Here is an 18,989-nt window from a genome sequence, read left to right as displayed (position 1 = left end):
AATTAACAGGTATAGTTGAATTTCATACTATTTCAAATAAAAAAAAATAACTTGCCAACCAAAAACTTGTTTTCATCGTAAAGCAAATTGAATAAGCTTCCAAACTTAATTTATAGTTTTTACTTGTAGCAAGCGGATTTTTTTTTATGTAACTTAAACGGAGAGGCAAAACATGAAATTTACGGATGACGAGATAATGATTTAAACAAAACTTACTTATATGAAGTGTAGAAACCAAGTTGTCTGACTGAGAAATTAATTTGCTTCTTTATATCGTATACTCAAATTGATGAAATACAATGATATGAAACAAAAGAGTGGAAAACCGGTTTGCGATCATAATTTACGCTACTCCTGAACAGTCTCAGCGTATCAAAGAAAAAGTTTAACAACAGTTTCAAGTTTTAGTATTTATTGGGAACTTCTCTTTACATTTGATTTATTAACAGGGGATAGCGCGAACGCAGTCCCCCACACTAAAAAATTGCGTACCCGAGTTGCCCACATTTGGGGCAATCGCAGGCTTCAGCCTAACCGGAGTGCAATGGAAAGGCCTCGACCTGGGGAGACCGCCTTTTTGATCACGGTGCTCCCTGTACCAGGTAAGTATGCTTGGATATCTGACATTTGTCCATTTGAGTAAATCAGGAGTAACTTTATAAAGAGGTATTCGAACATATTATAGTCAGCCGATACATCAATTTAAAACATACAATAAAAAAAATCGACTTCGCATCGAGGGCCATTTGCCTCCTTCCACTGATTTCATTGAAACACGTTGGTGTATTAAAGACCGGGACACTTTTTCAGGACGATTTGTTGAAAGGGACCAAATAAAGTAGGATAACTCTGTGGATTAAAAACGTACTACGTACGTTCAGATCGCCATGATGCTTTCACACGGAATATCAATAATTGTTTAAAATTCACTCCTCCGCAATAAAGGAAAAAAAACCAACAAGAACTTTATTGTTTTTCCCTCCTTCGTCGCTTCAATTTCGTAACTGCCTTTCGTTCATACAACACTGTTTGCTTCTGTTTCGAATTCAGTTACCATTTTTACAGTGTACGCGCAAAATTTTAAAATCAAATTTACTCAATTTGGTGCGGGGGAAAAAAATCGACGGCAAAGCAATCATTTGCGTTTAAAATTGATAAAGGAGGGCGACAAAGGTCGCGAGATTATTTCTTGAATCCGTCCGTGCTGCACATGCAGTTTCCGCTTTTTCAATATAGCCAGGCAAATAAAATACGGCATCACTTTTCATCAAATGCACGTATTTTCCTCTTATGCAAATTAACAGGTATAGTTGAATTTCATACTATTTCAAATAAAAAAAAATAACTTGCCAACCAAAAACTTGTTTTCATCGTAAAGCAAATTGAATAAGCTTCCAAACTTAATTTATAGTTTTTACTTGTAGCAAGCGGATTTTTTTTTATGTAACTTAAACGGAGAGGCAAAACATGAAATTTACGGATGACGAGATAATGATTTAAACAAAACTTACTTATATGAAGTGTAGAAACCAAGTTGTCTGACTGAGAAATTAATTTGCTTCTTTATATCGTATACTCAAATTGATGAAATACAATGATATGAAACAAAAGAGTGGAAAACCGGTTTGCGATCATAATTTACGCTACTCCTGAACAGTCTCAGCGTATCAAAGAAAAAGTTTAACAACAGTTTCAAGTTTTAGTATTTATTGGGAACTTCTCTTTACATTTGATTTATTAACAGGGGATAGCGCGAACGCAGTCCCCCACACTAAAAAATTGCGTACCCGAGTTGCCCACATTTGGGGCAATCGCAGGCTTCAGCCTAACCGGAGTGCAATGGAAAGGCCTCGACCTGGGGAGACCGCCTTTTTGATCACGGTGCTCCCTGTACCAGGTAAGTATGCTTGGATATCTGACATTTGTCCATTTGAGTAAATCAGGAGTAACTTTATAAAGAGGTATTCGAACATATTATAGTCAGCCGATACATCAATTTAAAACATACAATAAAAAAAATCGACTTCGCATCGAGGGCCATTTGCCTCCTTCCACTGATTTCATTGAAACACGTTGGTGTATTAAAGACCGGGACACTTTTTCAGGACGATTTGTTGAAAGGGACCAAATAAAGTAGGATAACTCTGTGGATTAAAAACGTACTACGTACGTTCAGATCGCCATGATGCTTTCACACGGAATATCAATAATTGTTTAAAATTCACTCCTCCGCAATAAAGGAAAAAAAACCAACAAGAACTTTATTGTTTTTCCCTCCTTCGTCGCTTCAATTTCGTAACTGCCTTTCGTTCATACAACACTGTTTGCTTCTGTTTCGAATTCAGTTACCATTTTTACAGTGTACGCGCAAAATTTTAAAATCAAATTTACTCAATTTGGTGCGGGGGAAAAAAATCGACGGCAAAGCAATCATTTGCGTTTAAAATTGATAAAGGAGGGCGACAAAGGTCGCGAGATTATTTCTTGAATCCGTCCGTGCTGCACATGCAGTTTCCGCTTTTTCAATATAGCCAGGCAAATAAAATACGGCATCACTTTTCATCAAATGCACGTATTTTCCTCTTATGCAAATTAACAGGTATAGTTGAATTTCATACTATTTCAAATAAAAAAAAATAACTTGCCAACCAAAAACTTGTTTTCATCGTAAAGCAAATTGAATAAGCTTCCAAACTTAATTTATAGTTTTTACTTGTAGCAAGCGGATTTTTTTTTATGTAACTTAAACGGAGAGGCAAAACATGAAATTTACGGATGACGAGATAATGATTTAAACAAAACTTACTTATATGAAGTGTAGAAACCAAGTTGTCTGACTGAGAAATTAATTTGCTTCTTTATATCGTATACTCAAATTGATGAAATACAATGATATGAAACAAAAGAGTGGAAAACCGGTTTGCGATCATAATTTACGCTACTCCTGAACAGTCTCAGCGTATCAAAGAAAAAGTTTAACAACAGTTTCAAGTTTTAGTATTTATTGGGAACTTCTCTTTACATTTGATTTATTAACAGGGGATAGCGCGAACGCAGTCCCCCACACTAAAAAATTGCGTACCCGAGTTGCCCACATTTGGGGCAATCGCAGGCTTCAGCCTAACCGGAGTGCAATGGAAAGGCCTCGACCTGGGGAGACCGCCTTTTTGATCACGGTGCTCCCTGTACCAGGTAAGTATGCTTGGATATCTGACATTTGTCCATTTGAGTAAATCAGGAGTAACTTTATAAAGAGGTATTCGAACATATTATAGTCAGCCGATACATCAATTTAAAACATACAATAAAAAAAATCGACTTCGCATCGAGGGCCATTTGCCTCCTTCCACTGATTTCATTGAAACACGTTGGTGTATTAAAGACCGGGACACTTTTTCAGGACGATTTGTTGAAAGGGACCAAATAAAGTAGGATAACTCTGTGGATTAAAAACGTACTACGTACGTTCAGATCGCCATGATGCTTTCACACGGAATATCAATAATTGTTTAAAATTCACTCCTCCGCAATAAAGGAAAAAAAACCAACAAGAACTTTATTGTTTTTCCCTCCTTCGTCGCTTCAATTTCGTAACTGCCTTTCGTTCATACAACACTGTTTGCTTCTGTTTCGAATTCAGTTACCATTTTTACAGTGTACGCGCAAAATTTTAAAATCAAATTTACTCAATTTGGTGCGGGGGAAAAAAATCGACGGCAAAGCAATCATTTGCGTTTAAAATTGATAAAGGAGGGCGACAAAGGTCGCGAGATTATTTCTTGAATCCGTCCGTGCTGCACATGCAGTTTCCGCTTTTTCAATATAGCCAGGCAAATAAAATACGGCATCACTTTTCATCAAATGCACGTATTTTCCTCTTATGCAAATTAACAGGTATAGTTGAATTTCATACTATTTCAAATAAAAAAAAATAACTTGCCAACCAAAAACTTGTTTTCATCGTAAAGCAAATTGAATAAGCTTCCAAACTTAATTTATAGTTTTTACTTGTAGCAAGCGGATTTTTTTTTATGTAACTTAAACGGAGAGGCAAAACATGAAATTTACGGATGACGAGATAATGATTTAAACAAAACTTACTTATATGAAGTGTAGAAACCAAGTTGTCTGACTGAGAAATTAATTTGCTTCTTTATATCGTATACTCAAATTGATGAAATACAATGATATGAAACAAAAGAGTGGAAAACCGGTTTGCGATCATAATTTACGCTACTCCTGAACAGTCTCAGCGTATCAAAGAAAAAGTTTAACAACAGTTTCAAGTTTTAGTATTTATTGGGAACTTCTCTTTACATTTGATTTATTAACAGGGGATAGCGCGAACGCAGTCCCCCACACTAAAAAATTGCGTACCCGAGTTGCCCACATTTGGGGCAATCGCAGGCTTCAGCCTAACCGGAGTGCAATGGAAAGGCCTCGACCTGGGGAGACCGCCTTATTGATCACGGTGCTCCCTGTACCAGGTAAGTATGCTTGGATATCTGACATTTGTCCATTTGAGTAAATCAGGAGTAACTTTATAAAGAGGTATTCGAACATATTATAGTCAGCCGATACATCAATTTAAAACATACAATAAAAAAAATCGACTTCGCATCGAGGGCCATTTGCCTCCTTCCACTGATTTCATTGAAACACGTTGGTGTATTAAAGACCGGGACACTTTTTCAGGACGATTTGTTGAAAGGGACCAAATAAAGTAGGATAACTCTGTGGATTAAAAACGTACTACGTACGTTCAGATCGCCATGATGCTTTCACACGGAATATCAATAATTGTTTAAAATTCACTCCTCCGCAATAAAGGAAAAAAAACCAACAAGAACTTTATTGTTTTTCCCTCCTTCGTCGCTTCAATTTCGTAACTGCCTTTCGTTCATACAACACTGTTTGCTTCTGTTTCGAATTCAGTTACCATTTTTACAGTGTACGCGCAAAATTTTAAAATCAAATTTACTCAATTTGGTGCGGGGGAAAAAAATCGACGGCAAAGCAATCATTTGCGTTTAAAATTGATAAAGGAGGGCGACAAAGGTCGCGAGATTATTTCTTGAATCCGTCCGTGCTGCACATGCAGTTTCCGCTTTTTCAATATAGCCAGGCAAATAAAATACGGCATCACTTTTCATCAAATGCACGTATTTTCCTCTTATGCAAATTAACAGGTATAGTTGAATTTCATACTATTTCAAATAAAAAAAAATAACTTGCCAACCAAAAACTTGTTTTCATCGTAAAGCAAATTGAATAAGCTTCCAAACTTAATTTATAGTTTTTACTTGTAGCAAGCGGATTTTTTTTTATGTAACTTAAACGGAGAGGCAAAACATGAAATTTACGGATGACGAGATAATGATTTAAACAAAACTTACTTATATGAAGTGTAGAAACCAAGTTGTCTGACTGAGAAATTAATTTGCTTCTTTATATCGTATACTCAAATTGATGAAATACAATGATATGAAACAAAAGAGTGGAAAACCGGTTTGCGATCATAATTTACGCTACTCCTGAACAGTCTCAGCGTATCAAAGAAAAAGTTTAACAACAGTTTCAAGTTTTAGTATTTATTGGGAACTTCTCTTTACATTTGATTTATTAACAGGGGATAGCGCGAACGCAGTCCCCCACACTAAAAAATTGCGTACCCGAGTTGCCCACATTTGGGGCAATCGCAGGCTTCAGCCTAACCGGAGTGCAATGGAAAGGCCTCGACCTGGGGAGACCGCCTTTTTGATCACGGTGCTCCCTGTACCAGGTAAGTATGCTTGGATATCTGACATTTGTCCATTTGAGTAAATCAGGAGTAACTTTATAAAGAGGTATTCGAACATATTATAGTCAGCCGATACATCAATTTAAAACATACAATAAAAAAAATCGACTTCGCATCGAGGGCCATTTGCCTCCTTCCACTGATTTCATTGAAACACGTTGGTGTATTAAAGACCGGGACACTTTTTCAGGACGATTTGTTGAAAGGGACCAAATAAAGTAGGATAACTCTGTGGATTAAAAACGTACTACGTACGTTCAGATCGCCATGATGCTTTCACACGGAATATCAATAATTGTTTAAAATTCACTCCTCCGCAATAAAGGAAAAAAAACCAACAAGAACTTTATTGTTTTTCCCTCCTTCGTCGCTTCAATTTCGTAACTGCCTTTCGTTCATACAACACTGTTTGCTTCTGTTTCGAATTCAGTTACCATTTTTACAGTGTACGCGCAAAATTTTAAAATCAAATTTACTCAATTTGGTGCGGGGGAAAAAAATCGACGGCAAAGCAATCATTTGCGTTTAAAATTGATAAAGGAGGGCGACAAAGGTCGCGAGATTATTTCTTGAATCCGTCCGTGCTGCACATGCAGTTTCCGCTTTTTCAATATAGCCAGGCAAATAAAATACGGCATCACTTTTCATCAAATGCACGTATTTTCCTCTTATGCAAATTAACAGGTATAGTTGAATTTCATACTATTTCAAATAAAAAAAAATAACTTGCCAACCAAAAACTTGTTTTCATCGTAAAGCAAATTGAATAAGCTTCCAAACTTAATTTATAGTTTTTACTTGTAGCAAGCGGATTTTTTTTTATGTAACTTAAACGGAGAGGCAAAACATGAAATTTACGGATGACGAGATAATGATTTAAACAAAACTTACTTATATGAAGTGTAGAAACCAAGTTGTCTGACTGAGAAATTAATTTGCTTCTTTATATCGTATACTCAAATTGATGAAATACAATGATATGAAACAAAAGAGTGGAAAACCGGTTTGCGATCATAATTTACGCTACTCCTGAACAGTCTCAGCGTATCAAAGAAAAAGTTTAACAACAGTTTCAAGTTTTAGTATTTATTGGGAACTTCTCTTTACATTTGATTTATTAACAGGGGATAGCGCGAACGCAGTCCCCCACACTAAAAAATTGCGTACCCGAGTTGCCCACATTTGGGGCAATCGCAGGCTTCAGCCTAACCGGAGTGCAATGGAAAGGCCTCGACCTGGGGAGACCGCCTTTTTGATCACGGTGCTCCCTGTACCAGGTAAGTATGCTTGGATATCTGACATTTGTCCATTTGAGTAAATCAGGAGTAACTTTATAAAGAGGTATTCGAACATATTATAGTCAGCCGATACATCAATTTAAAACATACAATAAAAAAAATCGACTTCGCATCGAGGGCCATTTGCCTCCTTCCACTGATTTCATTGAAACACGTTGGTGTATTAAAGACCGGGACACTTTTTCAGGACGATTTGTTGAAAGGGACCAAATAAAGTAGGATAACTCTGTGGATTAAAAACGTACTACGTACGTTCAGATCGCCATGATGCTTTCACACGGAATATCAATAATTGTTTAAAATTCACTCCTCCGCAATAAAGGAAAAAAAACCAACAAGAACTTTATTGTTTTTCCCTCCTTCGTCGCTTCAATTTCGTAACTGCCTTTCGTTCATACAACACTGTTTGCTTCTGTTTCGAATTCAGTTACCATTTTTACAGTGTACGCGCAAAATTTTAAAATCAAATTTACTCAATTTGGTGCGGGGGAAAAAAATCGACGGCAAAGCAATCATTTGCGTTTAAAATTGATAAAGGAGGGCGACAAAGGTCGCGAGATTATTTCTTGAATCCGTCCGTGCTGCACATGCAGTTTCCGCTTTTTCAATATAGCCAGGCAAATAAAATACGGCATCACTTTTCATCAAATGCACGTATTTTCCTCTTATGCAAATTAACAGGTATAGTTGAATTTCATACTATTTCAAATAAAAAAAAATAACTTGCCAACCAAAAACTTGTTTTCATCGTAAAGCAAATTGAATAAGCTTCCAAACTTAATTTATAGTTTTTACTTGTAGCAAGCGGATTTTTTTTTATGTAACTTAAACGGAGAGGCAAAACATGAAATTTACGGATGACGAGATAATGATTTAAACAAAACTTACTTATATGAAGTGTAGAAACCAAGTTGTCTGACTGAGAAATTAATTTGCTTCTTTATATCGTATACTCAAATTGATGAAATACAATGATATGAAACAAAAGAGTGGAAAACCGGTTTGCGATCATAATTTACGCTACTCCTGAACAGTCTCAGCGTATCAAAGAAAAAGTTTAACAACAGTTTCAAGTTTTAGTATTTATTGGGAACTTCTCTTTACATTTGATTTATTAACAGGGGATAGCGCGAACGCAGTCCCCCACACTAAAAAATTGCGTACCCGAGTTGCCCACATTTGGGGCAATCGCAGGCTTCAGCCTAACCGGAGTGCAATGGAAAGGCCTCGACCTGGGGAGACCGCCTTTTTGATCACGGTGCTCCCTGTACCAGGTAAGTATGCTTGGATATCTGACATTTGTCCATTTGAGTAAATCAGGAGTAACTTTATAAAGAGGTATTCGAACATATTATAGTCAGCCGATACATCAATTTAAAACATACAATAAAAAAAATCGACTTCGCATCGAGGGCCATTTGCCTCCTTCCACTGATTTCATTGAAACACGTTGGTGTATTAAAGACCGGGACACTTTTTCAGGACGATTTGTTGAAAGGGACCAAATAAAGTAGGATAACTCTGTGGATTAAAAACGTACTACGTACGTTCAGATCGCCATGATGCTTTCACACGGAATATCAATAATTGTTTAAAATTCACTCCTCCGCAATAAAGGAAAAAAAACCAACAAGAACTTTATTGTTTTTCCCTCCTTCGTCGCTTCAATTTCGTAACTGCCTTTCGTTCATACAACACTGTTTGCTTCTGTTTCGAATTCAGTTACCATTTTTACAGTGTACGCGCAAAATTTTAAAATCAAATTTACTCAATTTGGTGCGGGGGAAAAAAATCGACGGCAAAGCAATCATTTGCGTTTAAAATTGATAAAGGAGGGCGACAAAGGTCGCGAGATTATTTCTTGAATCCGTCCGTGCTGCACATGCAGTTTCCGCTTTTTCAATATAGCCAGGCAAATAAAATACGGCATCACTTTTCATCAAATGCACGTATTTTCCTCTTATGCAAATTAACAGGTATAGTTGAATTTCATACTATTTCAAATAAAAAAAAATAACTTGCCAACCAAAAACTTGTTTTCATCGTAAAGCAAATTGAATAAGCTTCCAAACTTAATTTATAGTTTTTACTTGTAGCAAGCGGATTTTTTTTTATGTAACTTAAACGGAGAGGCAAAACATGAAATTTACGGATGACGAGATAATGATTTAAACAAAACTTACTTATATGAAGTGTAGAAACCAAGTTGTCTGACTGAGAAATTAATTTGCTTCTTTATATCGTATACTCAAATTGATGAAATACAATGATATGAAACAAAAGAGTGGAAAACCGGTTTGCGATCATAATTTACGCTACTCCTGAACAGTCTCAGCGTATCAAAGAAAAAGTTTAACAACAGTTTCAAGTTTTAGTATTTATTGGGAACTTCTCTTTACATTTGATTTATTAACAGGGGATAGCGCGAACGCAGTCCCCCACACTAAAAAATTGCGTACCCGAGTTGCCCACATTTGGGGCAATCGCAGGCTTCAGCCTAACCGGAGTGCAATGGAAAGGCCTCGACCTGGGGAGACCGCCTTTTTGATCACGGTGCTCCCTGTACCAGGTAAGTATGCTTGGATATCTGACATTTGTCCATTTGAGTAAATCAGGAGTAACTTTATAAAGAGGTATTCGAACATATTATAGTCAGCCGATACATCAATTTAAAACATACAATAAAAAAAATCGACTTCGCATCGAGGGCCATTTGCCTCCTTCCACTGATTTCATTGAAACACGTTGGTGTATTAAAGACCGGGACACTTTTTCAGGACGATTTGTTGAAAGGGACCAAATAAAGTAGGATAACTCTGTGGATTAAAAACGTACTACGTACGTTCAGATCGCCATGATGCTTTCACACGGAATATCAATAATTGTTTAAAATTCACTCCTCCGCAATAAAGGAAAAAAAACCAACAAGAACTTTATTGTTTTTCCCTCCTTCGTCGCTTCAATTTCGTAACTGCCTTTCGTTCATACAACACTGTTTGCTTCTGTTTCGAATTCAGTTACCATTTTTACAGTGTACGCGCAAAATTTTAAAATCAAATTTACTCAATTTGGTGCGGGGGAAAAAAATCGACGGCAAAGCAATCATTTGCGTTTAAAATTGATAAAGGAGGGCGACAAAGGTCGCGAGATTATTTCTTGAATCCGTCCGTGCTGCACATGCAGTTTCCGCTTTTTCAATATAGCCAGGCAAATAAAATACGGCATCACTTTTCATCAAATGCACGTATTTTCCTCTTATGCAAATTAACAGGTATAGTTGAATTTCATACTATTTCAAATAAAAAAAAATAACTTGCCAACCAAAAACTTGTTTTCATCGTAAAGCAAATTGAATAAGCTTCCAAACTTAATTTATAGTTTTTACTTGTAGCAAGCGGATTTTTTTTTATGTAACTTAAACGGAGAGGCAAAACATGAAATTTACGGATGACGAGATAATGATTTAAACAAAACTTACTTATATGAAGTGTAGAAACCAAGTTGTCTGACTGAGAAATTAATTTGCTTCTTTATATCGTATACTCAAATTGATGAAATACAATGATATGAAACAAAAGAGTGGAAAACCGGTTTGCGATCATAATTTACGCTACTCCTGAACAGTCTCAGCGTATCAAAGAAAAAGTTTAACAACAGTTTCAAGTTTTAGTATTTATTGGGAACTTCTCTTTACATTTGATTTATTAACAGGGGATAGCGCGAACGCAGTCCCCCACACTAAAAAATTGCGTACCCGAGTTGCCCACATTTGGGGCAATCGCAGGCTTCAGCCTAACCGGAGTGCAATGGAAAGGCCTCGACCTGGGGAGACCGCCTTTTTGATCACGGTGCTCCCTGTACCAGGTAAGTATGCTTGGATATCTGACATTTGTCCATTTGAGTAAATCAGGAGTAACTTTATAAAGAGGTATTCGAACATATTATAGTCAGCCGATACATCAATTTAAAACATACAATAAAAAAAATCGACTTCGCATCGAGGGCCATTTGCCTCCTTCCACTGATTTCATTGAAACACGTTGGTGTATTAAAGACCGGGACACTTTTTCAGGACGATTTGTTGAAAGGGACCAAATAAAGTAGGATAACTCTGTGGATTAAAAACGTACTACGTACGTTCAGATCGCCATGATGCTTTCACACGGAATATCAATAATTGTTTAAAATTCACTCCTCCGCAATAAAGGAAAAAAAACCAACAAGAACTTTATTGTTTTTCCCTCCTTCGTCGCTTCAATTTCGTAACTGCCTTTCGTTCATACAACACTGTTTGCTTCTGTTTCGAATTCAGTTACCATTTTTACAGTGTACGCGCAAAATTTTAAAATCAAATTTACTCAATTTGGTGCGGGGGAAAAAAATCGACGGCAAAGCAATCATTTGCGTTTAAAATTGATAAAGGAGGGCGACAAAGGTCGCGAGATTATTTCTTGAATCCGTCCGTGCTGCACATGCAGTTTCCGCTTTTTCAATATAGCCAGGCAAATAAAATACGGCATCACTTTTCATCAAATGCACGTATTTTCCTCTTATGCAAATTAACAGGTATAGTTGAATTTCATACTATTTCAAATAAAAAAAAATAACTTGCCAACCAAAAACTTGTTTTCATCGTAAAGCAAATTGAATAAGCTTCCAAACTTAATTTATAGTTTTTACTTGTAGCAAGCGGATTTTTTTTTATGTAACTTAAACGGAGAGGCAAAACATGAAATTTACGGATGACGAGATAATGATTTAAACAAAACTTACTTATATGAAGTGTAGAAACCAAGTTGTCTGACTGAGAAATTAATTTGCTTCTTTATATCGTATACTCAAATTGATGAAATACAATGATATGAAACAAAAGAGTGGAAAACCGGTTTGCGATCATAATTTACGCTACTCCTGAACAGTCTCAGCGTATCAAAGAAAAAGTTTAACAACAGTTTCAAGTTTTAGTATTTATTGGGAACTTCTCTTTACATTTGATTTATTAACAGGGGATAGCGCGAACGCAGTCCCCCACACTAAAAAATTGCGTACCCGAGTTGCCCACATTTGGGGCAATCGCAGGCTTCAGCCTAACCGGAGTGCAATGGAAAGGCCTCGACCTGGGGAGACCGCCTTTTTGATCACGGTGCTCCCTGTACCAGGTAAGTATGCTTGGATATCTGACATTTGTCCATTTGAGTAAATCAGGAGTAACTTTATAAAGAGGTATTCGAACATATTATAGTCAGCCGATACATCAATTTAAAACATACAATAAAAAAAATCGACTTCGCATCGAGGGCCATTTGCCTCCTTCCACTGATTTCATTGAAACACGTTGGTGTATTAAAGACCGGGACACTTTTTCAGGACGATTTGTTGAAAGGGACCAAATAAAGTAGGATAACTCTGTGGATTAAAAACGTACTACGTACGTTCAGATCGCCATGATGCTTTCACACGGAATATCAATAATTGTTTAAAATTCACTCCTCCGCAATAAAGGAAAAAAAACCAACAAGAACTTTATTGTTTTTCCCTCCTTCGTCGCTTCAATTTCGTAACTGCCTTTCGTTCATACAACACTGTTTGCTTCTGTTTCGAATTCAGTTACCATTTTTACAGTGTACGCGCAAAATTTTAAAATCAAATTTACTCAATTTGGTGCGGGGGAAAAAAATCGACGGCAAAGCAATCATTTGCGTTTAAAATTGATAAAGGAGGGCGACAAAGGTCGCGAGATTATTTCTTGAATCCGTCCGTGCTGCACATGCAGTTTCCGCTTTTTCAATATAGCCAGGCAAATAAAATACGGCATCACTTTTCATCAAATGCACGTATTTTCCTCTTATGCAAATTAACAGGTATAGTTGAATTTCATACTATTTCAAATAAAAAAAAATAACTTGCCAACCAAAAACTTGTTTTCATCGTAAAGCAAATTGAATAAGCTTCCAAACTTAATTTATAGTTTTTACTTGTAGCAAGCGGATTTTTTTTTATGTAACTTAAACGGAGAGGCAAAACATGAAATTTACGGATGACGAGATAATGATTTAAACAAAACTTACTTATATGAAGTGTAGAAACCAAGTTGTCTGACTGAGAAATTAATTTGCTTCTTTATATCGTATACTCAAATTGATGAAATACAATGATATGAAACAAAAGAGTGGAAAACCGGTTTGCGATCATAATTTACGCTACTCCTGAACAGTCTCAGCGTATCAAAGAAAAAGTTTAACAACAGTTTCAAGTTTTAGTATTTATTGGGAACTTCTCTTTACATTTGATTTATTAACAGGGGATAGCGCGAACGCAGTCCCCCACACTAAAAAATTGCGTACCCGAGTTGCCCACATTTGGGGCAATCGCAGGCTTCAGCCTAACCGGAGTGCAATGGAAAGGCCTCGACCTGGGGAGACCGCCTTTTTGATCACGGTGCTCCCTGTACCAGGTAAGTATGCTTGGATATCTGACATTTGTCCATTTGAGTAAATCAGGAGTAACTTTATAAAGAGGTATTCGAACATATTATAGTCAGCCGATACATCAATTTAAAACATACAATAAAAAAAATCGACTTCGCATCGAGGGCCATTTGCCTCCTTCCACTGATTTCATTGAAACACGTTGGTGTATTAAAGACCGGGACACTTTTTCAGGACGATTTGTTGAAAGGGACCAAATAAAGTAGGATAACTCTGTGGATTAAAAACGTACTACGTACGTTCAGATCGCCATGATGCTTTCACACGGAATATCAATAATTGTTTAAAATTCACTCCTCCGCAATAAAGGAAAAAAAACCAACAAGAACTTTATTGTTTTTCCCTCCTTCGTCGCTTCAATTTCGTAACTGCCTTTCGTTCATACAACACTGTTTGCTTCTGTTTCGAATTCAGTTACCATTTTTACAGTGTACGCGCAAAATTTTAAAATCAAATTTACTCAATTTGGTGCGGGGGAAAAAAATCGACGGCAAAGCAATCATTTGCGTTTAAAATTGATAAAGGAGGGCGACAAAGGTCGCGAGATTATTTCTTGAATCCGTCCGTGCTGCACATGCAGTTTCCGCTTTTTCAATATAGCCAGGCAAATAAAATACGGCATCACTTTTCATCAAATGCACGTATTTTCCTCTTATGCAAATTAACAGGTATAGTTGAATTTCATACTATTTCAAATAAAAAAAAATAACTTGCCAACCAAAAACTTGTTTTCATCGTAAAGCAAATTGAATAAGCTTCCAAACTTAATTTATAGTTTTTACTTGTAGCAAGCGGATTTTTTTTTATGTAACTTAAACGGAGAGGCAAAACATGAAATTTACGGATGACGAGATAATGATTTAAACAAAACTTACTTATATGAAGTGTAGAAACCAAGTTGTCTGACTGAGAAATTAATTTGCTTCTTTATATCGTATACTCAAATTGATGAAATACAATGATATGAAACAAAAGAGTGGAAAACCGGTTTGCGATCATAATTTACGCTACTCCTGAACAGTCTCAGCGTATCAAAGAAAAAGTTTAACAACAGTTTCAAGTTTTAGTATTTATTGGGAACTTCTCTTTACATTTGATTTATTAACAGGGGATAGCGCGAACGCAGTCCCCCACACTAAAAAATTGCGTACCCGAGTTGCCCACATTTGGGGCAATCGCAGGCTTCAGCCTAACCGGAGTGCAATGGAAAGGCCTCGACCTGGGGAGACCGCCTTTTTGATCACGGTGCTCCCTGTACCAGGTAAGTATGCTTGGATATCTGACATTTGTCCATTTGAGTAAATCAGGAGTAACTTTATAAAGAGGTATTCGAACATATTATAGTCAGCCGATACATCAATTTAAAACATACAATAAAAAAAATCGACTTCGCATCGAGGGCCATTTGCCTCCTTCCACTGATTTCATTGAAACACGTTGGTGTATTAAAGACCGGGACACTTTTTCAGGACGATTTGTTGAAAGGGACCAAATAAAGTAGGATAACTCTGTGGATTAAAAACGTACTACGTACGTTCAGATCGCCATGATGCTTTCACACGGAATATCAATAATTGTTTAAAATTCACTCCTCCGCAATAAAGGAAAAAAAACCAACAAGAACTTTATTGTTTTTCCCTCCTTCGTCGCTTCAATTTCGTAACTGCCTTTCGTTCATACAACACTGTTTGCTTCTGTTTCGAATTCAGTTACCATTTTTACAGTGTACGCGCAAAATTTTAAAATCAAATTTACTCAATTTGGTGCGGGGGAAAAAAATCGACGGCAAAGCAATCATTTGCGTTTAAAATTGATAAAGGAGGGCGACAAAGGTCGCGAGATTATTTCTTGAATCCGTCCGTGCTGCACATGCAGTTTCCGCTTTTTCAATATAGCCAGGCAAATAAAATACGGCATCACTTTTCATCAAATGCACGTATTTTCCTCTTATGCAAATTAACAGGTATAGTTGAATTTCATACTATTTCAAATAAAAAAAAATAACTTGCCAACCAAAAACTTGTTTTCATCGTAAAGCAAATTGAATAAGCTTCCAAACTTAATTTATAGTTTTTACTTGTAGCAAGCGGATTTTTTTTTATGTAACTTAAACGGAGAGGCAAAACATGAAATTTACGGATGACGAGATAATGATTTAAACAAAACTTACTTATATGAAGTGTAGAAACCAAGTTGTCTGACTGAGAAATTAATTTGCTTCTTTATATCGTATACTCAAATTGATGAAATACAATGATATGAAACAAAAGAGTGGAAAACCGGTTTGCGATCATAATTTACGCTACTCCTGAACAGTCTCAGCGTATCAAAGAAAAAGTTTAACAACAGTTTCAAGTTTTAGTATTTATTGGGAACTTCTCTTTACATTTGATTTATTAACAGGGGATAGCGCGAACGCAGTCCCCCACACTAAAAAATTGCGTACCCGAGTTGCCCACATTTGGGGCAATCGCAGGCTTCAGCCTAACCGGAGTGCAATGGAAAGGCCTCGACCTGGGGAGACCGCCTTTTTGATCACGGTGCTCCCTGTACCAGGTAAGTATGCTTGGATATCTGACATTTGTCCATTTGAGTAAATCAGGAGTAACTTTATAAAGAGGTATTCGAACATATTATAGTCAGCCGATACATCAATTTAAAACATACAATAAAAAAAATCGACTTCGCATCGAGGGCCATTTGCCTCCTTCCACTGATTTCATTGAAACACGTTGGTGTATTAAAGACCGGGACACTTTTTCAGGACGATTTGTTGAAAGGGACCAAATAAAGTAGGATAACTCTGTGGATTAAAAACGTACTACGTACGTTCAGATCGCCATGATGCTTTCACACGGAATATCAATAATTGTTTAAAATTCACTCCTCCGCAATAAAGGAAAAAAAACCAACAAGAACTTTATTGTTTTTCCCTCCTTCGTCGCTTCAATTTCGTAACTGCCTTTCGTTCATACAACACTGTTTGCTTCTGTTTCGAATTCAGTTACCATTTTTACAGTGTACGCGCAAAATTTTAAAATCAAATTTACTCAATTTGGTGCGGGGGAAAAAAATCGACGGCAAAGCAATCATTTGCGTTTAAAATTGATAAAGGAGGGCGACAAAGGTCGCGAGATTATTTCTTGAATCCGTCCGTGCTGCACATGCAGTTTCCGCTTTTTCAATATAGCCAGGCAAATAAAATACGGCATCACTTTTCATCAAATGCACGTATTTTCCTCTTATGCAAATTAACAGGTATAGTTGAATTTCATACTATTTCAAATAAAAAAAAATAACTTGCCAACCAAAAACTTGTTTTCATCGTAAAGCAAATTGAATAAGCTTCCAAACTTAATTTATAGTTTTTACTTGTAGCAAGCGGATTTTTTTTTATGTAACTTAAACGGAGAGGCAAAACATGAAATTTACGGATGACGAGATAATGATTTAAACAAAACTTACTTATATGAAGTGTAGAAACCAAGTTGTCTGACTGAGAAATTAATTTGCTTCTTTATATCGTATACTCAAATTGATGAAATACAATGATATGAAACAAAAGAGTGGAAAACCGGTTTGCGATCATAATTTACGCTACTCCTGAACAGTCTCAGCGTATCAAAGAAAAAGTTTAACAACAGTTTCAAGTTTTAGTATTTATTGGGAACTTCTCTTTACATTTGATTTATTAACAGGGGATAGCGCGAACGCAGTCCCCCACACTAAAAAATTGCGTACCCGAGTTGCCCACATTTGGGGCAATCGCAGGCTTCAGCCTAACCGGAGTGCAATGGAAAGGCCTCGACCTGGGGAGACCGCCTTTTTGATCACGGTGCTCCCTGTACCAGGTAAGTATGCTTGGATATCTGACATTTGTCCATTTGAGTAAATCAGGAGTAACTTTATAAAGAGGTATTCGAACATATTATAGTCAGCCGATACATCAATTTAAAACATACAATAAAAAAAATCGACTTCGCATCGAGGGCCATTTGCCTCCTTCCACTGATTTCATTGAAACACGTTGGTGTATTAAAGACCGGGACACTTTTTCAGGACGATTTGTTGAAAGGGACCAAATAAAGTAGGATAACTCTGTGGATTAAAAACGTACTACGTACGTTCAGATCGCCATGATGCTTTCACACGGAATATCAATAATTGTTTAAAATTCACTCCTCCGCAATAAAGGAAAAAAAACCAACAAGAACTTTATTGTTTTTCCCTCCTTCGTCGCTTCAATTTCGTAACTGCCTTTCGTTCATACAACACTGTTTGCTTCTGTTTCGAATTCAGTTACCATTTTTACAGTGTACGCGCAAAATTTTAAAATCAAATTTACTCAATTTGGTGCGGGGGAAAAAAATCGACGGCAAAGCAATCATTTGCGTTTAAAATTGATAAAGGAGGGCGACAAAGGTCGCGAGATTATTTCTTGAATCCGTCCGTGCTGCACATGCAGTTTCCGCTTTTTCAATATAGCCAGGCAAATAAAATACGGCATCACTTTTCATCAAATGCACGTATTTTCCTCTTATGCAAATTAACAGGTATAGTTGAATTTCATACTATTTCAAATAAAAAAAAATAACTTGCCAACCAAAAACTTGTTTTCATCGTAAAGCAAATTGAATAAGCTTCCAAACTTAATTTATAGTTTTTACTTGTAGCAAGCGGATTTTTTTTTATGTAACTTAAACGGAGAGGCAAAACATGAAATTTACGGATGACGAGATAATGATTTAAACAAAACTTACTTATATGAAGTGTAGAAACCAAGTTGTCTGACTGAGAAATTAATTTGCTTCTTTATATCGTATACTCAAATTGATGAAATACAATGATATGAAACAAAAGAGTGGAAAACCGGTTTGCGATCATAATTTACGCTACTCCTGAACAGTCTCAGCGTATCAAAGAAAAAGTTTAACAACAGTTTCAAGTTTTAGTATTTATTGGGAACTTCTCTTTACATTTGATTTATTAACAGGGGATAGCGCGAACGCAGTCCCCCACACTAAAAAATTGCGTACCCGAGTTGCCCACATTTGGGGCAATCGCAGGCTTCAGCCTAACCGGAGTGCAATGGAAAGGCCTCGACCTGGGGAGACCGCCTTTTTGATCACGGTGCTCCCTGTACCAGGTAAGTATGCTTGGATATCTGACATTTGTCCATTTGAGTAAATCAGGAGTAACTTTATAAAGAGGTATTCGAACATATTATAGTCAGCCGATACATCAATTTAAAACATACAATAAAAAAAATCGACTTCGCATCGAGGGCCATTTGCCTCCTTCCACTGATTTCATTGAAACACGTTGGTGTATTAAAGACCGGGACACTTTTTCAGGACGATTTGTTGAAAGGGACCAAATAAAGTAGGATAACTCTGTGGATTA

The 18,989-nt window shown here is 36.7% G+C and overlaps 15 non-coding genes across 15 annotated transcripts; all 15 read right to left on the bottom strand.

Annotated features, from left to right (window-relative positions):
* Positions 1-446: 446 nt before the first annotated feature.
* On the bottom strand, positions 447-610 carry LOC134698328 (U1 spliceosomal RNA). The gene has a single exon (XR_010103292.1). It is a non-coding gene; the product is annotated as a U1 spliceosomal RNA (small nuclear RNA).
* Positions 611-1,741: 1,131 nt separating this feature from the next.
* On the bottom strand, positions 1,742-1,905 carry LOC134698327 (U1 spliceosomal RNA). Its single transcript, XR_010103291.1, has one exon. It is a non-coding gene; the product is annotated as a U1 spliceosomal RNA (small nuclear RNA).
* Positions 1,906-3,036: 1,131 nt separating this feature from the next.
* LOC134698326 (U1 spliceosomal RNA) lies at positions 3,037-3,200 on the bottom strand. The gene has a single exon (XR_010103290.1). It is a non-coding gene; the product is annotated as a U1 spliceosomal RNA (small nuclear RNA).
* A 1,131-nt stretch (positions 3,201-4,331) lies between these two features.
* LOC134698434 (U1 spliceosomal RNA) lies at positions 4,332-4,495 on the bottom strand. Its single transcript, XR_010103391.1, has one exon. It is a non-coding gene; the product is annotated as a U1 spliceosomal RNA (small nuclear RNA).
* Positions 4,496-5,626: 1,131 nt separating this feature from the next.
* Positions 5,627-5,790, bottom strand: LOC134698325 (U1 spliceosomal RNA). Its single transcript, XR_010103289.1, has one exon. It is a non-coding gene; the product is annotated as a U1 spliceosomal RNA (small nuclear RNA).
* Positions 5,791-6,921: 1,131 nt separating this feature from the next.
* On the bottom strand, positions 6,922-7,085 carry LOC134698323 (U1 spliceosomal RNA). The gene has a single exon (XR_010103288.1). It is a non-coding gene; the product is annotated as a U1 spliceosomal RNA (small nuclear RNA).
* A 1,131-nt stretch (positions 7,086-8,216) lies between these two features.
* LOC134698322 (U1 spliceosomal RNA) lies at positions 8,217-8,380 on the bottom strand. The gene has a single exon (XR_010103287.1). It is a non-coding gene; the product is annotated as a U1 spliceosomal RNA (small nuclear RNA).
* Positions 8,381-9,511: 1,131 nt separating this feature from the next.
* Positions 9,512-9,675, bottom strand: LOC134698320 (U1 spliceosomal RNA). The gene has a single exon (XR_010103286.1). It is a non-coding gene; the product is annotated as a U1 spliceosomal RNA (small nuclear RNA).
* A 1,131-nt stretch (positions 9,676-10,806) lies between these two features.
* LOC134698319 (U1 spliceosomal RNA) lies at positions 10,807-10,970 on the bottom strand. The gene has a single exon (XR_010103285.1). It is a non-coding gene; the product is annotated as a U1 spliceosomal RNA (small nuclear RNA).
* A 1,131-nt stretch (positions 10,971-12,101) lies between these two features.
* Positions 12,102-12,265, bottom strand: LOC134698318 (U1 spliceosomal RNA). Its single transcript, XR_010103284.1, has one exon. It is a non-coding gene; the product is annotated as a U1 spliceosomal RNA (small nuclear RNA).
* Positions 12,266-13,396: 1,131 nt separating this feature from the next.
* Positions 13,397-13,560, bottom strand: LOC134698317 (U1 spliceosomal RNA). The gene has a single exon (XR_010103283.1). It is a non-coding gene; the product is annotated as a U1 spliceosomal RNA (small nuclear RNA).
* A 1,131-nt stretch (positions 13,561-14,691) lies between these two features.
* Positions 14,692-14,855, bottom strand: LOC134698316 (U1 spliceosomal RNA). Its single transcript, XR_010103282.1, has one exon. It is a non-coding gene; the product is annotated as a U1 spliceosomal RNA (small nuclear RNA).
* A 1,131-nt stretch (positions 14,856-15,986) lies between these two features.
* LOC134698315 (U1 spliceosomal RNA) lies at positions 15,987-16,150 on the bottom strand. Its single transcript, XR_010103281.1, has one exon. It is a non-coding gene; the product is annotated as a U1 spliceosomal RNA (small nuclear RNA).
* Positions 16,151-17,281: 1,131 nt separating this feature from the next.
* Positions 17,282-17,445, bottom strand: LOC134698314 (U1 spliceosomal RNA). Its single transcript, XR_010103280.1, has one exon. It is a non-coding gene; the product is annotated as a U1 spliceosomal RNA (small nuclear RNA).
* Positions 17,446-18,576: 1,131 nt separating this feature from the next.
* Positions 18,577-18,740, bottom strand: LOC134698313 (U1 spliceosomal RNA). The gene has a single exon (XR_010103279.1). It is a non-coding gene; the product is annotated as a U1 spliceosomal RNA (small nuclear RNA).
* Positions 18,741-18,989: the final 249 nt, after the last annotated feature.

The sequence above is a fragment of the Mytilus trossulus genome, chromosome 14 (assembly GCF_036588685.1).
Source record: "Mytilus trossulus isolate FHL-02 chromosome 14, PNRI_Mtr1.1.1.hap1, whole genome shotgun sequence".
Classification (NCBI taxonomy): Eukaryota; Metazoa; Mollusca; class Bivalvia; order Mytilida; family Mytilidae; genus Mytilus; species Mytilus trossulus.
Note: the sequence above shows the minus strand (reverse complement) of the source record. Positions and strands in the feature narration are given on the sequence as shown.